This window comes from Salvelinus namaycush, unplaced genomic scaffold (assembly GCF_016432855.1).
Source record: "Salvelinus namaycush isolate Seneca unplaced genomic scaffold, SaNama_1.0 Scaffold197, whole genome shotgun sequence".
Classification (NCBI taxonomy): domain Eukaryota; kingdom Metazoa; phylum Chordata; class Actinopteri; order Salmoniformes; family Salmonidae; genus Salvelinus; species Salvelinus namaycush.
This window is the reverse complement of record NW_024058752.1, coordinates 151,250-173,359: the sequence shown is the minus strand read 5'-3', so window position 1 is coordinate 173,359 and position 22,110 is coordinate 151,250.

The window sequence follows — 22,110 nt, the reverse complement described above, 5'->3', positions numbered from 1 at the left end:
TGGTTTGGTGTCATGAGGCTGCTGTTTGGTTTGGTGGTCATGAGAATGCTGGTTGGTTTGGGTGGTCATGAGAATGCTGGTTGGTTTGGTGTCATGAGGTGGCTGGTTGGTTTGGTGGTCACGCTGCTGCTGATGGTTTGGTGGTCATGAGAATGTTGGTTGGTTTGGTGCTCATGAGAATGCTGTTTGGTTTGGTGGTCATGAAATGCTGCTTTTTGGTTTGGTGGTCATGAGAATGCTGGTTGGTTTGGTGGTCACGAGGTTGCTGGTTTGTTTGGTGGTCATGAGGCTGCTGGTTTGTTTGGGTGGTCATGAGAATGCTGTTTGGTTCTCTGTCATGAGGCTGCTGTTTGGTTTGGTGGTCATGAGGTTGCTGGTTGGTTTGGTGGTCATGAGGCTGCTGGTTGGTTTGGTGGTCATGAGAATGCTGGTTGGTTTGGTGGTCATGAGAATGCTGGTTGGTTTGGTGGTTATGAGGCTGCTGGTTGGTTTGGGTGGTCATGAGGCTGCTGCTTGGTTTGGTGGTCATGAGGCTGCTGGTTGGTTTGGTGGTCAAGAAAATGCTGGTTAGTTTGGTGGTCATGAGGCTTTGGTTGGTTTGGTGGTCATGTTGCTGCAGGTTGGTTTTGTGGACATGATGCTGCTGGTTTGTTTCGTGGTTATGAGGCTGCTGGTTGGTTAAGTGGTCGTGATTCTGCTGGTTGGTTTGGTGGTCATGAGGCTGCTGGTTGGTTTGGTTGTCATAGTGCTGCTGGTTGGTATGGTGGTCATGATGCTGCTGGTTGGTTTGGATGTCATGAGGATGCTGGTTGGTTTGGTGGCCTTGAAGCTGATTGTTGCTTTGGTGGCCTTGAGCCTGCTGTTTAATTTGATGGCCATAAGGCTGAAGGTTAGTTTTGTGGTCATGAGGCTGCTGTTTAGTTTGGTGGTCATGAGGCTACTGGTTGGTTTGGTGGTTATGAGGCTGCTGGTTGGTTTTGTGGTCATGATGCTGCTATTTTGTTTGATGGTCGTGAGGCTGCTGGTTGATTTAGTGGTTATGAGTATACTGGTTGGTTTGGTTTCCGTGAGGCTTCTGGTTGGTTTTGTGTTCTTGAGGCTGCTGTTAGGTTTGGTGGTCATGAGGCTGCTTGTTGGTTTCGTGGACTTTAGGCTGTTGGTTGGTTTGGTGGTCATGAGGCCTTTCACTTTTATTTTTAACCGTTAGTTTTGGCATGCCTGTTTGTATTTTTCATTTTTATTTATACAGTTGAAGTCAGAAGTTTACATACACGAAGGGCACTTTTTGGCATTAGCTGTATGATCGATGAGAAACTCCATATTGCAAATGTACGGTCCCTTACTAAATTTGCCGACGGCGGCGGGCCATTCACCGGGGCCAGATCTTCCGGGTAGTTATCGAACGTAGTCTCTCGGACATTCGGTGTCCGTTTTATAACATTTTCAAATGTTGGTCATTTTTCCTCTGTCCCGGTAAATTCCACCAGATGGCGAATAGAATCTTATTGCAAATGAACAAAACATCACCAATCACAACATGGCCATTTCTCCTAAACGGAAAAGACTTCGAAGAGGAAACTTGGTGAGCATAGGTTTGGACTGATGGTATGTTAGCCCAGAAACAAGATGGCATCGAGCGCTAATTTGATCGCTACACGTCAAAGTACATGAAACTACGGTGTCAGGCAAAAAAGAACCAGCCATTTATCTATCGTAATTTAACTTCTTATGGCTGCAGGGGCAGTATTGAGTAGCTTGGATGAAAGGTGCACATAGGTGCCAAGAGTAAACAGCCTGCTCCTCAGTCATAGTTACTAATATATGCATATTATTATTAGTATTGGATAGAAAACACTCGGAAGTTTCTAAAACTGTTTGAATTATGTCTGTGAGTATAACAGAACTCACATGGCAGGCAAAAACCTGAGAAAAAATCCAAACAGGAAGTGGAAATTCTGAGGCTGGTCGATTTTCAAGATCCTATTGAAATCACAGCACTATATGGATGAGTTTGCACTTCCTACGGCTTCCACTAGATGTCAACAGTCTGTAGAACCTTGTCTGATGCCTATACTGTGAAGGGGGGCCGAATGAGAGGGGAATTAGTCAGGTCTGCCATGACCTGACCATTCTTTGACCATGCGTGTTCACATGAGAGGGAGCTCTGTTCCATCGCTCATCTGAAGTCAATGTAATTCTCCGGTTGGAACGTTAATCAAGATTTATGTTAAAAACATTCTGAAGATTGATTCAATACATCGTTTGACATGTTTCTACTGACTGTCACGGAACTTTTGGACATTTCGTCGGCTTTTAGTGAACGCGCTTCCTGACGTTGGATTTGTTTACCAAACACGCTACAAAAATAGCTATTTGGATGATGGACATTACCAAACAAAACTAACATTTCTTGTGGAAGTGGGAGTCCTGGGAGTGCATTCCGACGAAGATCAGCAAAGGTAAGTGAAGATTTATAACGCTTTTTATGAGTTTTGTTGACTGCACAATTTGGCGGGTAACTGTATGGCTTGCTTTTGCAGCTGAACTCTGTTTTCAGATTATTGAATATTGTGTTTTGCCGTAAAGCTTTTTGAAATCTGACACAACGGTTGCATTAAGAACAAGTGTATCTTTAATTCTATGTAAAACATGTATCTTTCATCAAAGTTTATGATGAGTATTTCTGCTATTTGACGTGGCTCTCTGCAATTTCTCCGGATATTTTGGAGGAATTTCTGAACATGGCGCCAATGCAAACTGAGGTTTTTGGATATAAATATGAACTTAATCGAACAAGACATATATGTAACATGAAGTCCTATGAGTGTCATCTGATGAAGATCATCAAAGGTTAGTGATGAATTTTATCTCTATTTGTGCTTTTTGTGACTCCTCTCTTTGGCTGGAAAAATGGCTGAATTTTTCTGTGAGTTGGTGGTGACCTAACATAATCGTTTGTGGTGCTTTCGCTGAAAAGCCTATTTGAAATTAACAACAAGATTACCTTTAAAATGGTATAAGATACATGTATGTTTGAGGACTTTTAATTATGAGATTTCTGTTGTTTGAATTTGGCGCCCTGCACTTTCACTGGCTGTTGTCATATCATCCCGTTAACGGGATTGCAGCCATAAGAAGTTGTTTAAGAGAAATCATACAATGTACAATTGGTGATGCTCGAAGAAATCTGTTTTTTTTTCTTTAAAAAAGTTACAGATCCAGTTGCGGCGTGTTCAGACGAATCCGTTAAGGTTTCGGATCTCCGCGAGATTTCTGTGATTTTCTGAAAATCACACACACTCATTCAACCCTCTGTAAATCAGTCAGTTCTTAACGTAAAGACTTAAAACTCAATATTCTGTAAGAACCTACCTCAAGGAGGATATGTATTCACTTTCAGCTTCCTGTGTCATAGGGTCTGTTTCGAAGGGTTAAAAAGGCCAGATCTTTCCAAAACTTCATATGTGTGATTATTCAACCCTCATGAACTGTAAATCAGTAATTTCTCCCAACAGATGTCAAAGAAAAAACTCTCACACACACACGCACACACACACACACACACACACACACACACACACACACACACACACACACACACACACACACACACACACACACACACACACACACACACACACACACACACACACAGCAAGGATGGAGTGACACAGGGCAGGGCTTAAAGACACACAGAGCCTGCAATGGCATTACCATAATCTCTAGGCTGTGCCGAGTTCAACGAGATGCCCCGCTTGACGTAGCTCGCTCGGTCTGAGCGCAGCAGCCGTGAAAATAAGTAGGCCCATAATGAAGCCTGGCCCTAAATTGCAGGTGCTTTTGGGTGACAACGGGAGAACCGTTAGGGTTAGAAGCACAATTCGACCACAGAAACGTTTCTGAGGTCCTCCCGATATGTGCAAGCCTAGCCTAACCTGTGGCATTAACCCTTAACAGTGAAAAGAAGGTGTTTACATCAAACAGTTTGCAATGACTTCTCTCCCCATAGGAATACATTGCCTGCTCCCCTAAATTCAACCTGACGCCTATGTGGGTTATGAATGTCTTATGAACCTGTCTTCAATGACTATCCATCAGGCCACTATGAGGTCTACCTGTGTTGATTCTAAGCTTCCTGGAGCAACCGGAAATGGTTAAATTCACCTTAAATGTGTTTTGATACATCCAACCTGCAGTTTGTGAAAACACTGCATTCAACCCTGTGTAAATCAGTCAATTCTTAACGTAAAAACGTTAAACTCAGGATTCTGTAAAAGCCTACCCCAATGAGGATATGTGTTTACTTTCAGCTTCCTGTACCAACCTGGAAGTGCCTTAAATTGGGGTCATATGGGGCTGTTTCGAAGGCTTAAAAAGGTCAGATCTTTCCAAAACTTCAAATGTCTGATTAGGCAACCCTCATGAACTGTAAATCACTCATTTATCTCATCAGATTTCCAAGAAAAACCCACACACACACAGCAAGGATGGAGTGACACAGTGTGGGGCTTAGAGACACATAGAGCCTGCAATATTTACCTTCGTTCGAACAATCAAAGAACCGTCAGACCTAGAGCTCTGAAAACTTTAGAAACCTGTTCTAGAGCTCAAGGCTTAGGAAGTGCAATATGACCAATATCCAACTGTATCTTCGATAGGCAAAGAGTTGAAAACCTACAAACCTCAGATTTCCCACTTCCTGGTTGGATTTTTTCTCAGGTTTTTACCTGCCATATGAGTTCTGTTATACTCACAGACATCATTCAAACAGTTTTAGAAACTTCAGAGTGTTTTATATCTAAATCTACTAATAATATGCATATATTAGCAACTGGGACTGAGTAGCAGCCTTATTCATCCAAGCTACTCAATACTGCCCCCAGCCATAAGAAGTTAAAGGCCACCAACACTCTGTATTATTCAGAACCCCGTGAAATGACACCATATATACATTCTACAGACCCTATTGTGTATTTCCTACAATAGGTTTTTTTGTTTACTCCTTTTTCTCTCCAATTTTATAGTATCTAATTGATATTTACAGTCTTGTCTCATCGCTGCAACTCCCGTATGGACTCAGGAGAGACAAAGGTCAAGAGCCATGCGTCAAGAGCCAACACAACAAAACCAAGCCTCACTATTTCTTGACACAATGCCCGCTTAACCCAGAAGCCAGCCACAACGTGTTGGAGGAAACACCTTACACCTGGCGACCGTGTCAGCATGCACTGCACCCAGCCCGCCACAGGAGTCACTAGAGCACGATGGGACAAGGACATCCCTGCCGGCCAAACACTCCCCTAACCCGGACGATACTGGGCCAATTGAGCACCGCCCCATGGGTCTCCCGGTCGCGGCCGGCTGCGACAGAGCCTGGACTCAAACCAGGATCTCTAGTGGCACAGTTAACACTGTGATGCAGTACCTTAGACCATTGCACCATCCGGGAGGCCACCCTACAATCCTTTTACTGCTGAACCCAGAATAGTTCTTGCTCTAAGCCAATATGTATTACATAAACAGTGATTTGCATTTTGAGGGCATTTATTTGACCTTGGGAACATGTTTTAAAACCCACATTTAATGCAAACGTCACTTAAATATGAACAAATATATATCGTCGTTAACGTTTAGACAATTATTTTTCATATATCATGAATGGACACTTTTCTACTATTGTGTAGGGGACCGTTTCAGTGTTGATGAGGCGCTGATCATGTGATGAGTTTGCAAATCAAATGCCCCACTTGTGCTGGACACTGGACAAAAAAAAAAGCAAGTGTCAATAAATCGGATATCAACGTTCTGTTGATTTATGATCCGTAGGTTACCGTAGTAACCCTGTTCCTGGACAGCTACCCTCCTGTAGGTTACCGTAGGGCAGGGGGTCTCTAACCCTGTTCCTGGACAGCTACCCTCCTGTAGGTTACCGTAGGGCAGGGGCTTTCTAACCCTGTTCCTGGACAGCTACCCTCCTGTAGGTTACCGTAGGGCAGGGGGTCTCTAACCCTGTTCCTGGACAGCTACCCTCCTGTAGGTTACCGTAGGGCAGGGGGTCTCTAACCCTGTTCCTGGACATCTACCCTCCTGTAGGTTTTCGCTCCAACCCCCAGTTGTACCTAACCAGTTTATCAACCAGGTAATTATTAGAATTGGATGTGCTAGATTAAGGTTGGAGTGAAAACTTACAGGATGGTAGAACATGCTGTAGGGTGTGAGAGGTATTTAACTGTGTTGATGGACCTGCAAAGCTTGTAATTGTGTGTGTTGTCAGAACCAAGATGATTTGCAGTAGTCCAACCTGAGACTACCAGGTATTCCTCTTCTGTTCCCATGCTGGAGACATGTGCGTGATTACAACCTGCTACAATGGTGCCAACATTTTGTGGCTGATCTTTCAGCGTGGGTGAATGTGTCAAAGACCTGACTGGGCCCAGAACTGTACGGTATGGCTCGGTTTTGTTGTGTGCGTGTGCGTGTACTGAGGAACATGTAACTTGGGGCGGCAGGTAGCCTAGTGGTTAGAGCGTTGGGCCAGTAACTGAAAGGTTGCTCGATCAAATCCCCCGAGCTGACAAGGTAAAAATATGTCATTCTGCCCCAGAATAAGGAAGTTAACCCACTGTTCCTAGGCGGTCATTGAAAGTAAGAGTTTGTTCTTAACTGACTTTCCTAGTTAAATAAAGGTTTAAAAAATATATATATGTAACTATCATTTAATATAACACCCAATAACTCTCATTTAATATAACATCCAATAACTATCTTAGGAGTATAACACCCAATTTCTACACTATACAACACAGTATAATCACATGTGAGATAGAGGGTGCCTGGTAACTCTAGTGGGGGACATAACCAGTGTAGTGTTTGGCAGGGGCAGATTCTTCTTAGGGCCTCGTTTCGTTTGTAATACTCAATCGAGAGGAACAACGGACGGCAATGTGTCAATTACAACATGAAAACCCCCCGAAGAGTTCTAAAATGTGTTTCATCGCGCAATCGGCAGAGGGTTTAAACAAAGTGTGCTATGCGGAAAAGAGCGCACACCCGGTGCTTTCAACAATGTCATTATCTCAGGAAGATTGCTGAGGGCTGCACCACACGCTTAATGTGTAATCTCTCTCTCTCTGTGTGACAATTCCCTCTTGATCTGGAGCAGCAAATCCCTCCTGGTCGACCAAACCTGGACTGTTACATGCTGACAATGGACCTCAATTTTCAAACATACCTGTATTTTACAATGTACTGTATATGAAGAGTTTATTTTCAAAATGCTATGTCCCACAAATTTTTTCAAATGTTGTTTTTTTCATCAGAAATAATAGCTTATGGGTACATTCATGTGTGTGTAAAATATTACTGTTTTCATATTTTTTTATTAATATTTTTTGCAAAATGCTATATATCGATTGTTTAGGTGGAATAGAATGTTGGTATCCTGTATATTTGACTGTGATATGGGGTTGTCTCACCTAGCTATCTTAAGATGAAGGCATTAACTGTACGTCTCTCTAGATGTGAGCATCTGCTAAATTATAAATAAATAAATAATAAAAATGTAAATGTTTTGCATACAGATCTTATATTACTATATTGAATAATGTTTGGATATATATTTTTTTTCTGTTGATGTCACAAATGTATCATTTGTATATTTCTTTATTAAAAATGTAGTTATTTGTTACCTTTGACTGTGTAAAACCTATCAGTACTACGTATTTCTCCGAAAGTGAGTCGGATATATAGCATCTTGCCAAATAACATGATAATTTTGTCCCCCTGAAATGAAACCATTGAGTGATAGATTTTAAACAAATACATGTCTGTCATTGAACAACCCCATGCCATGATTAGATAGTGAAAAAACACACACATTTATTTAATAATTTCTTTAAACAATATAAATATTGCTAATATTTCAGAAAATGTATGTAGTATTTTGGAATGAAACTCTTCATATGTACACTGAACAAAAATATAAACGCAACGTGCAACAATTTCAAAGATTTTACTAAATTAGTGTTTAATTAATTAAGGAATTATTTAATTGATTAATTAGGAAATTTATTTATTTAATTAAGGAAATTTATTTAATTAATTAGGCCCTAATCTATGGATTTCACTCGACTGGGAATACAGAAATGCATCTGTTGGTCACACATCTGTTGGTCACATGGATCAGAAAACCAGTCAGTATCTGGTGAGACCACCATTTGCCTCATGCAGCACGACACATTTCCTTCACATAGAGTTGATCAGGCTGCTGATTGTGGCCTGTGGAATGTTTCCCACTCCTCTGCAATGGTAGTTCAAAATTGCTGGATACTGGCGGGAACTAGAACACGCTGTCGTACACGTAGATCCAGAGCATCCCAAACATGCTCAGCGGGTGGTGACATGTCTGGTGAGTATGCAGGCCATGAAAGAACTGGGACATTTTCTGCTTCCAGGAATTGTGTCCAGATCCTTGTGACATGGGGCTGTGCATTATCATGCTGAAACATGAGGCGATGGAGGATGAATGGCACAACAATGGGCCTCAGGATCTCATCACGGTATCTGTGTGCATTCAAATTGCCATCGATGAATGGCAATTGTGTTCGTCGTCCATAGCTTATGCCTGCTCATACCATAACCCCACCACCACCATGGGGCACTCTGTTCACAACGTTGACATCAGCAAACCACTCGCCCACACGATACACGCTGTCTGTCATCTTCCCGGTACAGTTGTAACTGGGATTCATCCATGAAGAGCACACTTCTCCAGCGTGCCAGTGGCCATCGAAGGTGAGCATTTGCCCACTGAAGTCAGCATGCCAATTGCACGCTCCTTCAGAATTTGAGACATCTGTGGCATTGTGTTGTGTGACAAAACTGCACATTTCAGAGTGGCTTTTTATTGTCCCCCAGCACAAGGTGCACCTGTGTAACGATCATGCTGTTTAATTAGCTTCTTGATAGGCCACACCTGTCAGGTGGATGGATTATCTTGGCAAAGGAGAAGAAGAGAGAGATTTTAGATTTTTTTTTAACTTTAAGTTTCACTTAGGGCTCCCGAGTAGCACAGCGGTCTAAAGCACTGCATCTCAGTGTTAGAGGCGTCACTACAGACACCCTGGTTCAAATCTAGGCTGTATCACAACCGGCCGTGATTGGGAGTCCCATAGGGCGGCGCACAATTGGCCCAGCATCGTCTGGGTTTGGCCAGCGTAGGCTGTCATTGTAAATAAGAATTTGTTCTTAACTGACTTGCCTAGTTAAATAAAGTATATATATATATATATATATATATATATATATATATATATATATATATATATATATATACTTACTTAGCTAACAAATGCAGCTGGCTAGTTTAGTTACTCAAGCACTTGGCTCGAACAGAGGGATGCTATGTTAGCTAGCTGGCTATGACTATCCAACACAACACTGGAACTCTTCCAAGGTAAGCTTTTGGTTTTATTAATTTATTGCCAACGGGTACCGCCAGTGTAACTGCTTACTGACTGTACACTGTAACGTTACTGCATGATTGTAGCGGGTGTACTAACACGTTAGTTCTATTAGCTATGTTGACTATGACGTTACGTTATCTAATATGGTGACAACAATGTATTTGTAGGGGTTTGGCTTGGAAAGGTTTTTTCTCCTGGTCACATACAGCTGATGTGTTGTGCATTGAAGTCCACAAGTGAACGGAAAAGGTGAGAGGAAATAAAACGTGGCTGCCAAGAAAGTGAACTGTGTTTATGTGTGATCAGGGGTGTATTCAATTTTCCGATTCGGTTGAAAAATGTTTCTTAAACGGAAGCGAACGAAACGGGGATAAAAATACCTGAATTTGTCCAATAGAAACTCTCATTTGCAACTGTTGGACTAACAATTACACCCTAGATCGGCTAAATGCAGGGAAGAGTGTGCAAGGCGGTATTGAATGTTACTGTCTGTCCATGTGTCACTGTCTGTCAACTCAAATGTGTCTCTCGACCTGTGTGCACTCGACCGGTTGTAGCAACCTCATGATGGGTATAGGGAACATTCAGGTATCATATAGTAGCCTAAACCTATTGCTGTTACATTGAACTGGGTGAATATGAATGACAGTAACCTAAACCTATCACTGTTACATTGAACTGGGTGAATGGAATATGAATGACAGTAACCTAAACCTATCACTGTTACATTGAACTGGGTGAATGGAATATGAATGACAGTAACCTAAACCTATGGATGTTACATTGAACCGGGTGAATATGAATATGAATGACAGTCATCCAACATTCTGTAATAGAAATAAGGTCATGTGCTCATGGAAAATGAAATCGTCCTCCCTCATCATAAACGGCCCTGACAGCCACTGTGCAAAATGTATGGTTCCTTAGCTCTGCAAGCCTTCAACGGAACAGAGAACAGAGAACCATTGTCGGCTCTGGTTTCATCTTATTGTTAGTGGCTCGTTGTCATTCCAATGCACACATAAGAGGTGGTGGTAGCCTGGAGAATGCAAGCCTAGTAATCAGAGCGTTGCTGGTTCAAGTCCCAGGACTGATTGCATAGAAAACTCTTGCAGGAATGAACCAACAGTTAGATGTGCATGCATTTTGATGGATATACATCGAAATAATATAAATCACATTGCCAGACAAACTGTATTAGGACATTGCATTGACACCGGTCAGACGGGAGCCAGACACTGGTAGTCTACCATTCAGACAGGGGCCAGACACTGGTAGTCTACCATTCAGACAGGGGCCAGACACTGGTAGTCTACCATTCAGACAGGGGCCAGACACTGGTAGTCTACCATTCAGACAGGGGCCAGACAGCGGTAGTCTACCATTCAGACAGGGGCCAGACACTGGGAGTCTACCATTCAGACAGGGGCCAGAAACCGGTAGTCTACCATTCAGACAGGGGCCAGACACTGGGAGTCTACCATTCAGACAGGGGCCAAACGCTGGTAGTCTACCATTCAGACAGGGGCCAGACACTGGTAGTCTACCATTCAGACAGGGGCCAGACACCGGTAGTCTACCATTCAGACAGGGGCCAGACACCGGTAGTCTACCATTCAGACAGGGGCCAGACACTGGGAGTCTACCATTCAGACAGGGGCCCAGACACTGGGAGTCTACCATTCAGACAGGGGCCAGACACTGGGAGTCTACCATTCAGACAGGGCCCAGACACTGGTAGTCTACCATTCAGACAGGGGCCAGACACTGGTAGTCTACCATTCAGACAGGGGCCAGACACTGGTAGTCTACCATTCAGACAGGGGCCAGACACCGGTAGTCTACCATTCAGACAGGGGCCAGACACTGGGAGTCTACCATTCAGACAGGGGCCAGACAACGGTAGTCTACCATTCAGACAGGGGCCAGACACTGGGAGTCTACCATTCAGACAGGGGCCAGACGCTGGTAGTCTACCATTCAGACAGGGGCCAGACACTGGTAGTCTACCATTCAGACAGGGGCCAGACACCGGTAGTCCACCATTCAGACAGGGGCCAGACACCGGTAGTCTACCATTCAGACAGGGGCCAGACACTGGGAGTCTACCATTCAGACAGGGGCCCAGACACTGGGAGTCTACCATTCAGACAGGGGCCAGACACTGGGAGTCTACCATTCAGACAGGGCCCAGACACTGGGAGTCTACCATTCAGACAGGGGCCAGACACTGGGAGTCTACCATTCAGACAGGGGCCAGACACTGGTAGTCTACCATTCAGACAGGGGCCAGACACCGGTAGTCTACCATTCAGACAGGGGCCAGACACTGGTAGTCTACCATTCAGACAGGGGTCAGACACCGGTAGTCTACCATTCAGAAAGGGGTCAGACACCGGTAGTCTACCATTCAGACAGGGGCCAGACACCGGTAGTCTACCATTCAGACAGGGGCCCAGACACTGGGAGTCTACCATTCAGACAGGGGCCAGACACTGGGAGTCTACCATTCAGACAGGGGCCAGACACTGGGAGTCTACCATTCAGACAGGGCCCAGACACCGGTAGTCTACCATTCAGACAGGGGCCAGACACCGGTAGTCTACCATTCAGACAGGGGCCAGACACTGGTAGTCTACCATTCAGACAGGGGACAGACACCGGGAGTCTACCATTCAGACAGGGGACAGACACCGGTAGTCTACCATTCAGACAGGGGCCAGACACTGGTAGTCTACCATTCAGACAGGGGTCAGACACTGGTAGTCTACCATTCAGACAGGGGCCAGACACCGGTAGTCTACCATTCAGACAGGGGCCAGACACTGGTAGTCAACCATTCAGACAGGGGCCCAGACACTGGGAGTCTACCATTCAGACAGGGGCCAGACACTGGGAGTCTACCATTCAGACAGGGCCCAGACACTGGGAGTCTACCATTCAGACAGGGGCCAGACACTGGGAGTCTACCATTCAGACAGGGGCCAGACACTGGTAGTCTACCATTCAGACAGGGGCCAGACACTGGTAGTCTACCATTCAGACAGGGGCCAGACACTGGTAGTCTACCATTCAGACAGGGGCCAGACACCGGTAGTCTACCATTCAGACAGGGGCCAGACACTGGTAGTCTACCATTCAGACAGGGGCCAGACACTGGTAGTCTACCATTCAGACAGGGGCCAGACACCGGGAGTCTACCATTCAGACAGGGGCCAGACACTGGTAGTCTACCATTCAGACAGGGGCCAGACACTGGTAGTCTACCATTCAGACAGGGGACAGACACTGGTAGTCTACCATTCAGACAGGGGCCAGACACCGGTAGTCTACCATTCAGACAGGGGCCCAGACACTGGGAGTCTACCATTCAGACAGGGGCCCAGACACTGGGAGTCTACCATTCAGACAGGGGCCAGACACTGGGAGTCTACCATTCAGACAGGGGCCAGACACTGGTAGTCTACCATTCAGACAGGGGCCAGACACTGGTAGTCTACCATTCAGACAGGGGCCAGACACTGGTAGTCTACCATTCAGACAGGGGCCAGACACCGGTAGTCTACCATTCAGACAGGGGCCAGACACTGGTAGTCTACCATTCAGACAGGGGCCAGACACTGGTAGTCTACCATTCAGACAGGGGCCAGACACCGGGAGTCTACCATTCAGACAGGGGCCAGACACTGGTAGTCTACCATTCAGACAGGGGCCAGACACTGGTAGTCTACCATTCAGACAGGGGACAGACACTGGTAGTCTACCATTCAGACAGGGGCCAGACACCGGTAGTCTACCATTCAGACAGGGGCCCAGACACTGGGAGTCTACCATTCAGACAGGGGCCCAGACACTGGGAGTCTACCATTCAGACAGGGGCCAGACACTGGGAGTCTACCATTCAGACAGGTGCCAGACACTGGTAGTCTACCATTCAGACAGGGGCCAGACACCGGTAGTCTACCATTCAGACAGGGGCCAGACACTGGTAGTCTACCATTCAGACAGGGGCCAGACACTGGTAGTCTACCATTCAGACAGGGGCCAGACACTGGGAGTCTACCATTCAGACAGGGGCCAGACACTGGTAGTCTACCATTCAGACAGGGGCCAGACACTGGTAGTCTACCATTCAGACAGGGGCCAGACACCGGTAGTCTACCATTCAGACAGGGGCCAGACACCGGTAGTCTACCATTCAGACAGGGGCCAGACACCGGTAGTCTACCATTCAGACAGGGGCCAGACACCGGTAGTCAACCATTCAGACAGGGGCCAGACACCGGTAGTCTACCATTCAGACAGGGGCCAGACACCGGTAGTCTACCATTCAGACAGGGGCCAGACACCGGTAGTCTACCATTCAGACAGGGGCCAGACACTGGTAGTCTACCATTCAGACAGGGGCCAGACACTGGTAGTCTACCATTCAGACAGGGGCCAGACACCGGTAGTCTACCATTCAGACAGGGGCCAGACACCGGGAGTCTACCATTCAGACAGGGGCCCAGACACTGGGAGTCTACCATTCAGACAGGGGCCAGACACTGGGAGTCTACCATTCAGACAGGGCCCAGACACTGGGAGTCTACCATTCAGACAGGGGCCAGACACTGGTAGTCTACCATTCAGACAGGGGCCAGACACTGGTAGTCTACCATTCAGACAGGGGCCAGACACCGGTAGTCTACCATTCAGACAGGGGCCAGACACTGGTAGTCTACCATTCAGACAGGGGTCAGACACCGGTAGTCTACCATTCAGAAAGGGGTCAGACACCGGTAGTCTACCATTCAGACAGGGGCCAGACACCGGTAGTCTACCATTCAGACAGGGGCCCAGACACTGGGAGTCTACCATTCAGACAGGGGCCAGACACTGGGAGTCTACCATTCAGACAGGGGCCAGACACTGGGAGTCTACCATTCAGACAGGGGCCAGACACTGGTAGTCTACCATTCAGACAGGGGCCAGACACCGGTAGTCTACCATTCAGACAGGGGCCAGACACCGGTAGTCTACCATTCAGACAGGGGCCAGACACTGGTAGTCTACCATTCAGACAGGGGCCAGACACTGGTAGTCTACCATTCAGACAGGGGCCAGACACTGGTAGTCTACCATTCAGACAGGGGACAGACACTGGGAGTCTACCATTCAGACAGGGGCCAGACACCGGTAGTCTACCATTCAGACAGGGGCCAGACACTGGTAGTCTACCATTCAGACAGGGGTCAGACACTGGTAGTCTACCATTCAGACAGGGGCCAGACACCGGTAGTCTACCATTCAGACAGGGGCCAGACACTGGTAGTCTACCATTCAGACAGGGGCCCAGACACTGGGAGTCTACCATTCAGACAGGGGCCAGACACTGGGAGTCTACCATTCCGACAGGGCCCAGACACTGGGAGTCTACCATTCAGACAGGGGCCAGACACTGGTAGTCTACCATTCAGACAGGGGCCAGACACTGGTAGTCTACCATTCAGACAGGGGCCAGACACTGGTAGTCTACCATTCAGACAGGGGCCAGACACCGGTAGTCTACCATTCAGACAGGGGCCAGACACCGGTAGTCTACCATTCAGACAGGGGCCAGACACTGGTAGTCTACCATTCAGACAGGGGCCAGACACCGGTAGTCTACCATTCAGACAGGGGCCAGACACCGGTAGTCTACCATTCAGACAGGGGCCAGACACTGGTAGTCTACCATTCAGACAGGGGCCAGACACCGGTAGTCTACCATTCAGACAGGGGCCCAGACACTGGGAGTCTACCATTCAGACAGGGGCCAGACACTGGTAGTCTACCATTCAGACAGGGGCCAGACACTGGTAGTCTACCATTCAGACAGGGGCCAGACACCGGTAGTCTACCATTCAGACAGGGGCCAGACACCGGTAGTCTACCATTCAGACAGGGGCCAGACACCGGTAGTCTACCATTCAGACAGGGGCCAGACACCGGTAGTCTACCTGTTAGAAATGAGTGATAAAGGGTTGTAATACTCTCTGTTCCAACCATTAGTTAACACAATAGCAGAATCCCTGTCTCTCTCTTCTCCAACCATTAGTTAACACAATAGCAGAATCCCTCTCTCTCTTCTCCAACCATTAGTTAACACAATATTAGAATCCCTCTCTCTTTTATCCAACCATTAGTTAATACCATAGTAGAATCCCTCTCTCTCTTCTCCAACCATTAGTTAACACAATAGCAGAATCCCTGTCTCTCTTCTCCAACCATTAGTTAACACAATAGTAGAATCCCTCTCTCTCTCTCTCTTCTCCAAACAGTAGTTAATAAATTATTAGCATTACAAGAGATGGGATTTCAAGGAATGTAACACAAAGGTAATTCATATTACAAGAGATGAGATTTTAGGGAACGTAACACGAAGTTAATGATTAACATTACAATGGATGGGATTTCCAGCGATACCTCTGATGTCGTTTTTCAGTACATAATGAGTCTTCTATGTCAGCTTCCCCTGAAGTGTCACTCACTGCTGTCAAATGTGACATTATACTTCCTCACATGGAGCTTTAAAACTGTTCTGTTCTGCTGTTCACTGTTTTAACAACACAAAAACCCATTGGAGAACGTGTTGAATTTCTACGTGTCCGAGGAAAGTATAATCATAATAAATGGACAATGAATCATACTGTTTCCTCCTCCCAGATGGATTAAAATATGTGATGTTCACAACAGGAACCAACGAGGTGTTGTGATTGGCTCACATAGTTCTGTCCAAGAACCTATCCAACCACCTCTTTCATATGATGGGGGGCAAGTAGAAGTGTGATACAAGGTGCGGGTTACTTTAACACTTTAAAGGCTCTATTTGAACAAACCTTGTGCAATGATCATTCAAAGCGCTGGCAGCAGTGTTATACCCTTACAAAAAAAACACATCAAAATAATAAATGAAAAATTATATCAATTATTTTTTACTGTTCATGAGTCAGACACATTTTTTTTGTACACATGTGAAGTTACACGTAGATTTTTCACAATTTATGTTTTTTTTAATGTATTTTTTTTCAATGCAAAACATCCACATACAAACGACAACATGCAGACGCAAACAAACATCCCCAACATCCCCACTGCCCAGACCCCCCCCCCCCCCCCCCCCCCGCCATCTCCAGCGCCTGTATCACTCTCCGCCACATGTCCTCAAACTGCACCGTTTTGTTGTCCCGGTCGTCCATGCAGCATTTAGATAATAACAGGGTTTTCTTTACCTTCCATTGTGCCAGGACATGGACATTACTAAGCTGCTCCTGAATGTACTACACCAGGACATGGACATTACTAAGCTGCCTCTGAATGTACTACACCAGGACATGGACATTACTAAGCTGCTCCTGAATGTACTACACCAGGACATGGACATTACTAAGCTGCTTCTGAATGTACTACACCAGGACATGGACATTACTAAGCTGCTCCTGAATGTACTACACCAGGACATGTGGGTTTTAATGACATTACTAAGCTGCTCCTGAATGTACTACACCAGGACATGTGGGTTCTAATGACATTACTAAGCTGCTCCTGAATGTACTACACCAGGACATGTGGGTTCTAATGACATTACTAAGCTGCTCCTGAATGTACTATACCAGGACATGTGGGTTCTAATGACATTACTAAGCTGCTCCTGAATGTACTACACCAGGACATGAGGGTTTTAATGACATTACTAAGCTGCTCCTGAATGTACTACACCAGGACATGTGGGTTTTAATGACATTACTAAGCTGCTCCTGAATGTACTACACCAGGACATGTGGGTTTTAATGACATTACTAAGCTGCTCCTGAATGTACTACACCAGGACATGTGGGTTCTAATGACATTACTAAGCTGCTCCTGAATGTACTATACCAGGACATGTGGGTTTTAATGACATTACTAAGCTGCTCCTGAATGTACTACACCAGGACATGTGGGTTCTAATGACATTACTAAGCTGCTCCTGAATGTACTACACCAGGACATGTGGGTTCTAATGACATTACTAAGCTGCTCCTGAATGTACTATACCAGGACATGTGGGTTTTAATGGCATTACTAAGCTGCTCCTGAATGTACTACACCAGGACATGTGGGTTTTAATGACATTACTAAGCTGCTCCTGAATGTACTACACCAGGACATGTGGGTTTTAATGACATTACTAAGCTGCTCCTGAATGTACTACACCAGGACATGGACATCGATTCTATCATAGTCCAGTTGGGTTCTAATGACATAATGAAGGGCAGCTCTGAACAGTTGAATCTGGATTTCAAAGAGCTGATTGACCCTCTGCTAGACACTAACAAAAGACCCATCATATCTGGCCCTGTGTCCTTCTCTGAATCGTGGCATTGAACGCTTTAGCAGGATTCTTTCTCGTCACAACTGGCTACGTGATAATTGCAGCTCAATGGGTTTAACGTTTGTTGACAATTTCGATACCTTTTGGAAACAAAATCATCTGGGTTCCTGGATCCTTTTCACAGCACTATAAGGCTGCGTTGAGACAATGACTTATCAATGACCCAAGCCCAGCTCAGTTAATCCCTACCATTGTGATGCAGAGTTGTCATAATGCTTCAGCAAGTGTACATTATCCCAGGGGCGTTGGAAGACACAATGTAAGTAACCTCATTTATGTCCCTCAAACTGCCCTGAATGCCTCTGCTGATCCTACAGCTATTGTATGCAGTAATCATGTGCCTATGACCAGGTTTATGCTGTTAGCACTGAGGTGGTGTACCCTAGCAGGAAGTCCATTGTATGCAGCTCACCCTGCACTAACATAAATAACATGAGCACATCTACTGCTGCTAAGCTTCACAGTAAAGCAATGAAAACAAGCAAGCATCCCAGAAAAGTGCTCAAAATAACTTGCTAGCAAAAGATTACATTCATATTCTGACTATCTCTGAAACTCACTTAGATAATACCTTTGATGATACAGTGGTAGCAATACATGGTTATAACATCTACCGAAAAGACAGAAATGCCAAAGGTGGAGGTGTGGCTGTTTATATTCAGAACCACATTCCTGTAGAGATTAGAGAGGATCTAATGTTCAATACTGTTGAAGTAATATGGCTACAGGTTCATCTGCCTCACCTAAAGCCCATTCTGGTGGGACGCTGCTGTAGACCACCAAGTGCTAATAGTCAGTACCTGGATAACATGTGTGAAATGCTTGATAATGTAAGTGATATCAACAGAGAGGTATATATTCTGGGTGATTTAAATATTGACTGGATTTCATCAAGCTGCCCACTCAAAAAAAAGCTTCAAACTGTAACCAGTGCCTGCAACCTGGTTCATGTTATCAGTCAACCTACCAGGGTATTTACAAACAGCACAGGAATTAAATCATCAACATGTATTGATCACATCTTTACTAATGCTGCAGAAATTTGCTTTAAAGCAGTATCCAGATGCATAGGATGTAGTGATCACAATATAGTAGCCATATCTAGGAAAACCAAAGTTCCAAAGGCTGGGCCTAATATAGTGTATAAGAGGTCATATAATACGTTTGTAGTGATTCCTATGTTGTTAATGTAAATTATATTTATTGGTCAATTGTGTGTATTGAGGAGCAAACAGACGTTGTCCTTGACACATTTATGAAATTGCTTATCCCTGTTGCTAATAAGCATGCAACCCTTAAGAAAATGACTATAAAAATGATTAAATCCCCATGGATTGATGAGGAATTGAAAAATTGTATGGTTGAGAGGGATGGGGCAAAAGGAATGGCAAGTCTGGCTGTCACGCTCGTCGTAAAGTGAAAGAGAGGATGACCAAGGCGCAGCGTGATAGCAATACATCTTTATTTTAAGCAACGATTCGGAGTCGGAGCCTTCGACTCCATTACCTGCAATATTAGACTTAAAAATAATCATCCTGCGATCATATATTGTTTACCAGGGGGCAGATCTGCCGACTTAAAGGCTCATCTGAAAATGGTGCTGGCTGAGACTAAATCTGGTGAGTGTAGACGGTATAGGCATGTTGTTATCCACGTCGGCACCAATGATGTTAGGATGAAACAGTCAGAGGTCACCAAGAGCAACTTAACTTCAGTATGTAACTTATCTAGAAAGATGTTGGCATCGAGTAATTGTCTCTGGCCCCCTCCCAGTTAGGGAGAGTGATGAGCTCTACAGCAGACTTGCACAACTCAATCACCGGTTGAAAACGTTTTCTTACCCTCCCCAAAAATGTAATTTGTAGATGACTGGCCCTCTTTCTGAGACTCCCCCAGAAACAGAACCAAGCCTGGCCTGCTGACGATTGACGGACTCCATCCAATCTGGAGGGGTGCGCACATCTTATCTATCAATATAGACAGGGCTCTAACTCCTCTAGCTGGCTGTTAGCCAGCCTGCCAGCTTAGTGGAGTCTGCCACTAGCATAGTCAGTGTAGTCAGCTCAGATTTCCCCATTGAGGCCGTGTCTGTGCCTCAATCTAGGTTGGGTAAAACTAAACATGCCGGTGTTTGCCTTACTAATCTCACTGGAGTAAAGACCTCCTCCATTCCTGTCATTATTGAAAGAGATTGTGATAATCTCACATCTTAAAATAATGTTATATCCCTCACTTCCAATGTTGTCATAGTCAAGTAACTAATCACTGATCATAACCTTGATGTGATTGGACTGAAACATGGCTCAAGCCTCATGAATTCACTGTGTTAAATGAGACCTATCCTCCTGGGTACACTAGTTTATTTACTTCACCTTTATTTAACCAGGTAGGCCAGTTGAGAACAAGTTCATTTACAACTGCGACCTGGCCAAGAATAAAGCAAAGCAGTTCGGCACATACAACAACACAGAGTTACACATGGAGTAAACAAACATACAGTCAATAATACAGTAGAAAAAGTCTATATACAATGTGTGCAAATGAGGTAAGATAAGGGAGGTAAGGCAATAAATAGGCCATGGTGGCGAAGTAATTACAATATACCAATTAAACACTGGAGTGATTGATGTGCAGAAGATGAATGTGCAAGTAGAGATACTGGGGTGCAAAGGAGCAAGATAAATAAATAAATATATACAGTATGGGGATGAGGTAGTTGGAAGGGCTATTTACAGATGGGCTGTTTACAGATGGGCTATGTACAGGTGCAGTGATCTGTGAGCTGCTCTGACAGCTGGTGCTTAAAGCTAGTGAGGGAGATATGAGTCTCCAGCTTCAGTGATTTTTGCAGTTCGTTCCAGTCATTGGCATCAGAGAACTGGAAGGAAAAGCGCCCAAAGAAGGATTTGGCTTTGGGGGTGACTAGTGAAATATACCTGCTGGAGCGCGTGCTATGGGTGAGTGCTGCTATGGTGACCAGTGAGCTGAGATAAGGCGGGGCTTTACCTAGCAGAGACTTGTAGATGACCAGGAGCCAGTGGGTTTGATGACGAGGGCCAGCCAACGAGAGCATACAGGTCGTAATGGTGGGTAGTATATGGGGCTTTGGTGACAAAACGGATGGCACTGTGATAGACTGCATCCAATTTGTTGAGTAGAGTGTTGGAGGCTACTTTGTAAATGACATCGCCGAAGGCGGAGATCGGTAGGATGGTCAGTTTTACGAGGGTATGTTTGGCTGCATGAGGGAAGGAAGCTTTGTTGCAAAATAGGAAGCCGATTCTAGATTTCATTTTGGATTGTAGATGCTTAATGTGAGTCTGGAGGGAGATTTCACAGTCTAACCAGACACCTAGGTATTTGTAGTTGTCCACATATTCTAAGTCAGAACCGTCCAAAGTAGTGATGCTGGACGGGCGGGCAGGTGTGGGCAGCAATCGGTTGAAGAGCATGCATTTAGTTTTACTTGCATTTAAGAGCAGTTGGAGGCAGCGGAAGGAGAGTTGTATGGCATTGAAGCTCATTTGGAGATTAGTTAACACAGTGTCAAAAGAAAGGCCAGAAGTATACAGAATGGTGTCATCTACATAGAGGTGGATCAGAGAATCCCCAGCAGCAAGAGCGACGTCATTGATGTATACAGAGAAGAGAGTTGGCCCGAGAATTGAACCCTGTGGCACCCCCATAGAGACTGCCAGAGGTCCAGACAACAGGCCCTCCAATTTGACACACTGAACTCTATCAGAGACGTAGTTGGTGAACCAGGCGAGGCAGTCATTTGAGAAACGAAGGCTGTATAGTCTGCCGATAAGAATGTGGTGATTGACAGAGCCGAAAGCCTTGGCCAGGTCGATGAATACGGCTAGTGACCATATCCGCCAGCGGATTGAGCTTCTAGTCATGAAATCTAAGCAGCCTTCTCAATCTTCCTATAGCACTGTTTACAGGCCTCCCAGGCCGTATACAGCATTCCCCACTGAGTTCCCTGAATCCCTATCGGACCATGTAGTCATGGCAAATAATATTCAAATTTTTGGTGACTTCAATATTCACATGGAAAAGTCCACAGACCCACTCCAAAAGGCTTTTCGGAGCCATCATCAACTCAGTGGGTTTTGTCCAACATGTCTTCGGACCTATGCATTGCCACAGTCATACTCTGGACCTAGTTTTGTCCCGTGGAATAAATATTGTGGATCTACATGTTTTTCCTCATAATCCTGAACTGTGGGACCACCATCTTATTACGTT